The sequence below is a fragment of the Nicotiana tomentosiformis genome, chromosome 7, assembly GCF_000390325.3.
Source record: "Nicotiana tomentosiformis chromosome 7, ASM39032v3, whole genome shotgun sequence".
NCBI lineage: Eukaryota > Viridiplantae > Streptophyta > Magnoliopsida > Solanales > Solanaceae > Nicotiana > Nicotiana tomentosiformis.
In genome coordinates, this window is record NC_090818.1 from 109006896 (window position 1) to 109016128 (window position 9233).

Consider the following 9233-nt stretch of genomic DNA (forward strand, 5'->3'; position numbering starts at 1 on the left):
CGCACTAAAAATTGTGCGGACTGCAGTTTCATCTGTGCAACCGCACTTTCAAATTGTGCGGTCCGCACAACCCAACCTGTGGCCGCACAAGCAATTGTGCGGACCGCATTTCCCCACCCTGCAATATGTTTTGTTCTGTGACTTTCTATTTATCTGCAATTGAATTAGAACTAACTCCTGCTGTTGTTTGTTGCAGAAAATGGTTAGATCCCATGGTTGTGGTGATATATCAAAGGGGAGGGGTGAACCTTCTAGAGGCAGAGGCAAAAACAATTTACCCCTCGCCCTCCAAAGAGTTATCAGTAAGAAAGACACAGCAGACCGACGAAGACAACCCGAGCCCTCCGAATCAAGTTCATATTCCCCGTCTAGGGAAGCATCGGAGGGCAACCCAGTGAAAGAGCGGCCTATTGTGCAATCACAGCCACAGCTACTTCAGGACAGATACCAAATAAGAAACGAGCCTACCTTTTCTGAGAGCACTTCTAAGGGGTCGGAAGGTAACAGTCAGGCTTCAGAGCCTTCATCTACACATGCCCCTGATGCACCAGCTACTACAGTGGATGTGGATGAGATCCCTGATGATGGCTGAGAGGGTGATACCAGAGTTGCCGGCCTTGAGAGGTCGAAGAAGAAAGCAATTTAGGAAGATAAGTTCGTTAGTCTAACTGCATTCATTGGTTTCCGAGAGTGGTGGCCGTCGGGATCGCTTACTCTTGAGCATCACTTCTTGTTGAAAGATCTTGGTAAATACAACCTGGTGGTGTTGAGACAATTCCGAGGGCCGAAGGGGGGGACATGGTTCACTCAAAATGTGGTAGATGCCAAAAAGTACCTGGACGAAAGTGAGGAATCTGAAAGTGAGGTTTGACCAGAGCACCTTGAACACATATTTAGGGTTAGAGGATATTGAGCCGGTGCAATACTTGGAAAGGCTAGCTATAGGCGATGCAGCTCGCCTATGGCTAGCTGAGATTCTGGCATCTCCGGGACCACCAACACCATGGATCACAGTAGGGGTTCCTATTCAGCGGAACACCCTAAATTTGGAGGCAAAGGGATGGCAGACGTTTGTGTGTAGCAGAATAGACCCATGCCGAAATGAAACAAATCTCCCAATCCCACAGGCAGTGCTAGTCGCCTCTATCATGGTCGGGTACCCAATCAATGTGGGTGCCGTAATGTCGGCCAACATATCTTTGGACGCCAGACAAGGTGACACCTCCTGCCTGTATCCTAACACTATCACTGAGTACCTTACGGATGCGGGGGTAGAGCCGAGGGATTTTGATACCAAGGTGCAGGCGAAGAAGACCTTCTCATGGTATTCTTTGACGGGTGGTGGAAACCCAAAGAAAAAGGGTCAGCCGACTACTACCGTAAGCCAGTCTGATGAGCCTTTGATGGTAGCTGCAGAGTCAGCCGACATGCCTTCTACTTCAGCAGTGCCTTCTACCAGTGCAGTTGTCATGCCTCCACCTCCTTCTTCAGAGCCTTCAATATCCGTTCCCCCCACCTCGACCTTAAGTCCGGTACCTATTCCCACTCATCCACTATCTACGCTGCGAGTCTCCCAGACACTGGCGAGCCTCAATAACTGGATGCAGACAGCTACTGCAAAGCTGTCTGACTTATCCAGTGTTATTGCAACACAATCATATACCCTGGCACCCCTGATTCCTCCGTTTGTGGAGGACACATTAACGAAGATCTTGGAAAACCAAGCCACCATCATGAACACCTTGGTAGCATATGGATCAGTGATTGAGGAGCTGGGGAAGCAGGTAAAAAAAATGAGAAAATCCCAGGCGTCCAAGAAATCAGTTGACAGGTAGAGAAGAGAGGTGACCAAGATAGCAGCAGCTGGTGAGCTTCCATTCGATTTGCTCATAGGGTCAGACCCACCAGCATCAGCAGCTCCAGAAGCACCATCTGTTCCAATGGTACCAGTTGGCCAGTCTGAGGAGCCAGACATGGCTGCCGACACTGCTGAGGCGGTGCGATAGATGTTCACCCAGCCAGTTACTCCCAGAGCCGAGGATGATGAGATCGAGTTAGAGGAGACTGAGGACGGTTACGTTGCTATGGACACAGCCACATAGGGAGTCCACTTCACTCTTACCCCTATTTATTCTTATTTTGTTAAGCATTGGGGACAATGTTTACTTTTATTCGGGGGGTGGAGTTGATTGGATATTTGGATGATTTGACATTGACAATGTTTACTTTTATTCGGGGGGTGGAGTTGATTGGATATTTGGATGATTTGACATTTGGTCTGTAATAACTGATAACATTTTCCTTTTTCTTTTTATCATGTATAGATTCTCCCCTTTCTCTCTCTATTGATGTATATATATTTTCTCTTCTCCTCCCTCATTATGTACATTCATTATACTTGCAGTAGGTTGCCGATAAGGAGTGAAGCTAAGTCTCTCCAATCCCCCTATGGAAAAGAAAAAGCCTCAAAAAGTTGGCAAAGCATGAGCCGATAAGAGAAAATGGAGCGCTTAAGGAAAGATGAACCCGTTTTATCATAGCATATCCAACCTTAGTCCAAAAGCCTTCATTGCATTCGAAAAAGCCCTACGTGATTTCAAGACGTGCGAACTTATATTAGTGGTGATTTACATGAGGGGCAAACATATGGTACTTAGAGTCATACTTGTGACATTCCTTTGAGAGAGATGAGCGAACTTTTCACAAATTTTTGAATTGAGTGCTACATTCTTTAGTGAGTTATGCTAACTGAGAGTAGAGGAGGAGGAGTTTGGGATCCATAATGACCTACATGAAAGAGCGAGCTTCCTTGATGAATAAAGTCAACTCTTGATGCTCAAGTGTCACATTAGAACTATTTGCGCTTAACAACTCAATTCATCGCCTTGTTGATAATTCATAAGTGTTGTGGGTAATTGTTGGTCACAATTGATGTGTGATTGATGCATCTTTGATTAGCTAGAATAGCTCTTAACTTGTGGAGGTGGGAATTACTTTATTTGCTTGAGGACAAGCAAAGGCTTAAGTTTGGGGGAGTTGATAAGTGAGGATTTTGACTACTTATTAGCGCCTTTTAGCTTTCATTTTAGTCCAAAAGCATTTAATCGTGTTCCCAAAAACCAATGAAATATGCTTAATTGCGGGAATATTGGAAAATGAGGCTCAAAGATAAAATCCTACTCAAGAAGGAGTGATCTGAATTCAAGGACAAAAACAGACACAAAAGCTTAAAGTGCGGACCGCAGAATATCATCTGCGACCGCAGATTGTGCAGAAGAACTTATCAGAGATCTGTGAGAAGTGCGGTCCACACATGAAATGTGCGGCCGAAGAAGCTAGGCAAGAGCAAAAGTTCAGAGAACCTGTCAATGGAAGTGCGTACCGCACAATTATTGTGCGGCATAGAAGATCACCTACGCGGCCGCAGTTGCATTTGTGCGGTCAGCAAAAGAGCCATGTGCGGCCGCACTCAGAAATGTACGGACCACAAAAAGAGAGAGATGTAGTTGCAATTCAGAATTGTGTGGCTGCAATATTCCAATCCTGTCAAGTTGAAGAAAAAGTGCGGACCGCACATGGAATTGTGCGGCCGCAGAACCTCCGAAAGGGCATTTTTGTCTGAAAATTCCAGCTCTGTATAAATAGAAGAGTTTCACTTTTTTAGGTGAAGTTTTGACATCAGTAGATACAGTAGTCGTTTTTCTTTACTCTCTTTAGTAGTTTTTTCCATTTTGAGCTTTTTGAACATAGATTTCTTTATTCTAATTATCAATATGGGTTTAATTATCATTTCTTCTTCTATTTCTTCTGTCTTAAGCATGAGTAGCTAGATTTTCACTAGGGTTGTGACCCAACCCTAGCGTGTGAACTTAACGGGTGTTTGATTTATTGCTTGTTTATGGTTGGATGTTAATTATCTAGCCTAGTTATTGCATTAATTTTAAGAATTAATGGTTGCAAATATTATTTCATGTCTATTTGCCTTGGTCTCTACTTGAGAAAAAGAGATTTAGTATAGGAAAACTTGGCTAGCAAGAAATTGGGTCAATCGAGAGATTGATAAGGCCAATTGAAGGGTCGAACCTAGAGATAGTAAAACCCGACTTGAGCTTATTATCAACTGCTTTGTTCAATACCTATTTGGACTTCAAAAATCCAAATTTGGCAAAATCACTCTTTGACCGAGAGGTATTGAGTAAGTACTTGAGTGTTGAAAACTATAACACATCCCGACCAATAAAATAAGCTTTAAGTCTTACAACCCATTAAGCAAATACCTAGATGAAGGTCATAGCCCTAGGTCTTTTTATCACTTGAAAAACTACAAAAACAATTTCTTTGTTTCATTACTTAATCTTGCAATCTTAAATTGATATAGACATAGAACAAGCATCAATTTTTGGAAGTGTAATTTGAGATAGTTCATACTCATACACTGCATTTTATACTCCTAAATCCCACGTATAGCTCCCTATAGAATTTGACCCCGACTCCTTATTGGGTATTACTATTGCAATCGACCGTTTCATAACCTTGAATTGAGGTGTGAACTTGGACGAGATCGTTTGCTGCTATGGGTGGGGGTCTGACACTTGACAATCCTTGATTATAGACTGGACTAGCATAGTCACCCAATGATCTTCCAGGCCTGGGTGCTGCATTCTCGAACTGGTCTTCAACTAAGGGTCGGTTTAGATTGAATCTTCGACCCCCATCATCGTTGACGGTCTCATCAGCAATTCTCCGTGTAGCTTCTAGTTGTGCTGCCTCTCTTGCAGCTAAGTCTACTCCATCATTCTCTTTGTTCGTCATGGTATCTTGAGTCGAAGTTTGACCCAAGAATTTTTCTGTTAAGTCTCTTTCTTTTCTCAATTGTCGCAAGTGTTTCTCCAACTCTGGTTCGTATGGTATCACTTCCTTTGAAGACGATCGAGTCATACACCAGAGAAATCAAACCTGTATCCTGCACACAAGTAAGAAACGTAAATAACTAAAGTAAAAATTAGTTCCAAAATTAGTAGTGAAAACTATTTTAAACACTATTGATTGCCAATCCGTGGTAACAACGCCAAACTTTGACAAGCGCAAAACCCAACACAAAATTACTGCTCGCTAGTCAAAAAAAGTATAGATTTATTATCATCTCCGCAGGGATTGGATTTAAACAGTATTCAAATAATCTCCAGTTGATTACTATCTAGGAAAATTAACACTTGATTTGATAACTGTTACTACGGTGAACTACTAAAAATTAAGCAAATAACAATTTAACAAATGAACACAAAAGAGAGCATATGAGCAACAACAAAATATCAATGAGAGGGATAAGGGTATTCGACTAGATAGGTGAAAGATGACTGACTCGGGATCCAATTCTTGAGTTAATTCACTCTATAATATGGTTGATTCTCACGAATTCAACCGATAATCAGATTGCACTTGAAGTTGATGTTCCTCTTTCGATTAAACGTTAATTCAGTAATTAATCCAATTGAAGCACGGTAAATAATTGCAACAATCAAATGATGGTTATGATCTAAAGGGTAACTTCTCACGAATATTTCCCTATTTTCTAGTTCGATTAACAATTCAAGAGGCTCTTTCGATTACCTAATTGAATCACGAATTTAAACTAGAGCATAAGATGTGAAGAAATTCAGTATCAAACTCCTCTTTCGATTAAGCAAAACAACAAATAACTCACAATACAAATTAAAGCTCCATCAATTAATTCTAACAATTATTAAGAATCGAATCCCTAATCACATTATCGAAACACCGCATCTGTCAACACCCTAATGGAAATTACTCCATAACAATGGAGTACTACATCTTAAATAAGTTTAAGAACAAAGAAAATATCAAAGCTAATGATTTTGATACAAACTCCTGTACTGCACCGATTGCAGGTTGTAATATTGATGAATTCTTGAGACTTCTTGCCTTGGTTGGTTCTCCAATCTTTCGTAGGTCAAAAGTCCCTTCACAACCGTGTGTTTGGAGTATTTATACCATGTAAAAACAAGCTCGGAAAAAACTACCCTTTCCTAGCCGAACATGGAAATCACTCTGACAATTTTGCATAGTCGCGCCGCACGCCGCGCCGCCCCATGCTGCGCACTAGTGAGGAAATCCAGAGAGCTCGCATTTTGCTTGTCATACTACTTTTGCACTGCCGCGCCGCGCCTCGCCGCGCCCCATACGGCGAGGTAGTGCCTTTTTCTTAGAGTAAATTCACGTGTTCACTTTTTGATATCCGGACTTGGTCTTCGACCCCCGAACGTGATCCCAGCTTAATTTGTTAGGCTTCTACTCATACTTCAAAGCTCCAACTTGTTCGATTTTGCTCCAAATTACCTAAATAGCTCAGAATCATTTCCTACAAGGCATAAAACACATAATAAGTATAATTTACTATCAATTAAGCTCAAACACACATAAAATGCAATAATTAGAGTACAATACTGCGGCAAAAACATGGGTTTCTAGCCTTCCATCACACTCCTTTTTGAGTCAGATTTCATTATGTGAGACCAAACTTCCAGCATTCCTACAATTTGCACAATTTCATTAGTTTCGGGAATATAATTCAATACTTTCGGACTAAAATAAAAGCTAAAAGGTGCTAATAAGTAGTCAAAATCCCCACTTATCAACTTCCCCAACCTTAAGTCTTTGCTTGTCCTCAAGCAAATAAATTAGTTCCCACCTCCAAAAGTTAAGGGTCATTTATGCAAGTCAAAGGTGATCCATTCACACATCAATTGGGATCAAACATTACCCACACTACTCATGCATTATCAACAAGGCGACAAGTTAAGCATTCATGCACATATAGTTCTACTGTGACATTTCAGCTTCAAGAATTGTCTTTACTCATCAAAGACTCTTGCTCTATCATGTAGGACATGGTGGACTCCAAACTCTTCCTCCTCTACTTTCCATTTGCCAATCTCACTTAAGAAATTTAGCACTCAATCCAAATATTTACGAAAGTTTCACTCATCTCTCTCAAGAGAATGTCACAAGTGCGGCGTCAAGTACCATAGGCTTGCCCCTCATGTAGATCGCCACTAATGTAAGTTCACTCGGTTTGAAATCAAGTAGGACTTCTTTCGGGATGTAATAAAGGCTTTTGAGTTAGGGTAGGATACCGTATGGGTAAGTGGTTACACCTTTCCTTAAGCACTCCATATTTTATTTTTCGGCTCTCACTTTGCCAATTCTTAGATGCACTTTCTTTTCATTGGGGACTAGAGAGACTTAGCATCACTCTTTCTTGATCATTTCATTCTTTTTCTCCATTTTTGATCATTGCCGCCCTTAGAATCCATTCAACCCTTCCACTTATTCACTTTTTGCATTTTTGTTTTTGTTCTTTTCTTTTCTTGCCTTCTCTTCTCATAGAGATCATTTCTTTTCTCTTTTTGTTCCTTGATACCTTTTTCAAGTTCCTCATCTCTTCCCCAAACTTACGTTTTAAGCCATTTGTTTCACAAGAGTGTGAAGGAAAGCTCGGGTGCCAAGAGATGGTAACGACAAAACGGGTAAAGGCTTGTAACATGGTTATCAAATGAGAAAGGCTAGAGGCTCAAAGGGGTTGACTAGGGATAGTGACATTGGTTGGCAATAGAAAACTCAAACGGGCTAAGGAGAGCCTACAATCACTTCTCAAAGCAAAACTTAGGATTTCGCCTTGAAACACATTCGGGACAAGTTCTAGACCCTTCGCACGGATACTTGGACTAGCAACAATTCATCTCACCTCTCACGCAACCTATTGCAAAAGAGGACAGAGTTGAGGGCCCACAACGACCACATTCAAGTTTAAAGATCACTATGGTCCAACTAAACCACTTGATGATTGCCAAAGTCAACACAAGAGTCGCAAAGTCATTACTAGAGCTATTTCTTTCAAAAACCTTGTCTCTAATCATAAGCACGTAGTTAAGTTTGTTGGTGCCAACTGAAGTGTGGTTGGCTCTTCGAGTATGATTTAATTATGTCATTTAATTCATTATTACTACTATTATTACCTAAACACAAAAACGGACTCATTCCCTTAAGAAGGTGTCACACCATCCATCTATGGGACGAGTCACCCGATTCACACAAATACCTTTGGAAAGAACCGTGGCATTAAAAAAATTAAAAGCTTATTATCTACTAAAATATAAAAAGAAGCTACTAAACAAAACAAGAGCTAATACGGTACTAAAACATAAAAAGAAGCTAATAAGCAAAAACAAAGATAAAAAAAACTAATGAGCAAAACTACTAAAGATAGAATGAATATACATAGTAAGAGAGAGAGAAGATATATACATACAAATAAGAAAAGAGAGAATATCATCAAATTATTACAGGCCAAATGTATCAAAGTACCAAATGTGTCAAATAAACTCCACCCCCTCCCCGAATACCCCCCAAATAAAAGTAAGCATTGTCCCTAATGCTTAGAAAAATAAGAGTAAAAGTGGGAAGAGTGAAGAAAACTCCCTATGGCTCCTTGGACATCTCTGTGTCCCCAGCAATGTCATCTTCCTCAGGATCAACCAACTGAATATCACCATCCTCAACTCTAGGTGTGGCTGGGTTGGCGAATATCTGACGCACTGCCTCAGTAGTGTCTGCAGCAAGGTCTGGCTCTTCAGACTGTCCAGCTGGTGCCACCAGCGCAGATGGTGCTGAAGGATCTAGGGCGAAATGGTGTGGGTCAAACAATATATCAAAGGGGAGATCTCCGGATGTAGCAATCCTGGTCACCACTTTTTGGAGCTTGTCCACTGACTTCTTGTTGGCCTGAGACTTTCTCATCTTTTTTACTTCCTTTCCCAACTCTTCAATCACTGATCCATGTTGTACCAAGGTGTCCATGATAGTTTCTGATTCTCTAAAATTTTCTTCAATGTCTCCTCAATGTCAAAAGGAACATATGATGCATGTGAGGTGGATTGCACTGCAACAGTACTGGATAAGTCAGTTAGCTTTACAGTGGTTGTCCGCATCCAGTTGTTGAGACTCGCCAATGTTTGGGATACTCGCAGTGCAGATAGTGGGTGAGTAGGCACGGGCACTGGCTTCAAAGCCGAGGTAGGAGCTGTGGCATGAGCTACAGTAGGGGCTGTAGATGATGGTGGAGGAATAGTTGCGGCACTAGAGGAAGGCTCAGCCAAAGTGGATGGAACAACAACTGTCTCAGGATCTATTGGTGCTGGCTCATCAGACTGGCC